General features: G+C 48.5%; 1 non-coding gene across 1 annotated transcript; it reads left to right on the top strand.

The window, feature by feature from the left end:
• The first annotated feature begins 270 nt into the window (after window positions 1–270).
• LOC136133342 (U6 spliceosomal RNA) lies at window positions 271–377 on the top strand. The gene has a single exon (XR_010656493.1). It is a non-coding gene; the product is annotated as a U6 spliceosomal RNA (small nuclear RNA).
• The last annotated feature ends 1,804 nt before the right edge of the window (window positions 378–2,181 follow it).

Here is a 2,181-nt window from a genome sequence, read left to right as displayed (position 1 = left end):
AATTATAAACGAAAAAAGGAAACTATAACCCTAAAATTTTCCCTGGAGATGGGAAAGGAATTTGGAAGGAATGCACAGGAAGTTTCAAAGTTATTACAATGGAAATTTGATAATATTTTGAATAAAATAATAAGTGCAATATGTAAAAACAATTTCTTAACCTTACTGCACGGTAGACATATATTCATTTTATTTTTTTATATCTTTTATATGTTCATATGTGTATTCTTCCAAATGAATTTAAAATCCAATAACTATTTAAAATTTACTTTGCTCGCTTCAGCAGCACATATACTAAAATTGGAACGATACAGAGAAGATTAGCATGGCCCCTGGGCAAGGATGACACACAAATTCGTGAAGCGTTCCATATTTAAAAAAATAATAATAGGGCTTCCCTGGTGGTGCAGTGGTTGAGAGTCTGCCTGCCGATGCAGGCGACACGGGTTCGTGCCCCGGTCCGGAAGATCCCACATGCCGCGGAGCGGTTGGGCCCGTGAGCCATGGCCGCTGAGCGTGTGCGTCCGGAGCCTGTGCTCCGCAACGGGAGAGGCCACAACAGTGAGAGGCCCGCGTACCGCAAAAAATAATAATAATAATTAAATAAAATGTACTGAAAACCTGATAGCTTACTGTTTTCTTGATCCAAAGAAAAGGTACAGCAATGGCACCATGAGAAGAGAGGCCTTCCCCTGGGATTGCCATGAACGTCACTGACATCAACTTGTAGCATCCTACAAGGTCAAGTCTCTACTGACACAGCCTGACAAAGGCACAGAACTGCTAATGACCATTGCAGCCAGGAGACCTACTCATGCCAGGGAGTTAAGGCAAAACCAAGACCTTGCTCCTTTTTGCCATTTCAGTGACCCTAACAGATGTCAGCTCCAGTGTGGTCATCTCAGAATTTTTGTCCAGGTAAGAAACTTCCCCACAATCTTATGTGATACTATATGATTGAGTCACTTCCTCATTTAATACATTTTTTTGGTAACACCTCCCGTGTGCCAGACCATGGACTAATGGCTAGGGATACCAACATGGTATCATAGTATCACAGGACCAACACGGTCCCAGCCTCAGATGCTGAGAGCCTGAAAGGGCTGCAGACAAGCAAAAGGGCAAGTGCAATAGAGAATGTCCAATGCAATGATGATGTGAGCTCTGTGCATGAGAAGAGAAGATGGAAGAAGTTTTCTGGACTCAGCGGAGATCAGGGACCCCGGCCAAAGGAAGTGACCTCTAAGTTGAGGAGGCAGAGGGCTCTGTGAAGCCTTCCTCCCAGCTTCAACCTGACTTAGCTTCAGCGACATTTCATGGATCTGCCACCCAAGGATGAAGCCTCTCCTGGCTCCTGTTGTATATTCAACCTGGGGTGGTAAACCCTGTTGTTTTATACTGTGTTGTAGGGTTGTCCTACCACACAGAGGATTATGCCCTGCTTTGGATTGTCCTAAAGCAGCCAGCTTCCAGGCTGAGGAAGGACAGCCGGGCTGCTAAGCTGGGCCACAGGGAGGCTGAGAAAGCAGAGGTGCTAGTTGCCAGTGGGGAGACTAGCTCCACAGCTGTCTGTGTGGTCTTTGGCAAATCATGTCATCCTCTGGGCCTCAGTTTCCTCGCCTGTGGAGTGGATATAAACAGTGCCTGCCTCTCAGGATAGAGTGGAGTGAAAGAGTTGGTTCAAGTGAAGTTCACTGAAAGACGCAAAGCTCAGCCTTTATTCTCAAGCCTGGCCAGGGTTCCTCAGCCCTTCTATTCCCCACTTAAGCCGGAAGCTCCTCCCTTCCCACCCAAGGCCACTCTTGGCATACCCTCCACCCAGACCAGTCCCAGGCTCACTCGGTTCCCGACTCTGGACTCCCAAGATGTCTCCCAAGGGGGCTCGGAGGAAGCTGAGGGCAGAGTGGGTGGAGAGGAGGTGATCCGGCCACCCAGTCCTTCCCTTCCAGCTTTGGGCCAGCGCTGTTCTCATTCCTTGGAGGGAGAAGGCAGCTGCACCCAGATTCCAAAACCTCCTTCTGAACCCTTCCCTAGGACTTGTCCAGCAGGAAGGCGGCCCAGGCTTTCTCCTATTGCCCAAAGGATGCTATGCACCCCAGCACCACCAGGTGGCCCCAGGAAATCAGACACCGCCTTTATCTCCCCTCCTGGGGCTCCTGAGACAGCTTCTTATTTCAAAAG

The sequence above is a fragment of the Phocoena phocoena genome, chromosome 13 (genome assembly GCF_963924675.1).
Source record: "Phocoena phocoena chromosome 13, mPhoPho1.1, whole genome shotgun sequence".
Classification (NCBI taxonomy): Eukaryota; Metazoa; Chordata; class Mammalia; order Artiodactyla; family Phocoenidae; genus Phocoena; species Phocoena phocoena.
The sequence above is the reverse complement of the archived record's forward strand: the minus strand, read 5'-3'. Positions and strand labels throughout refer to the sequence as shown.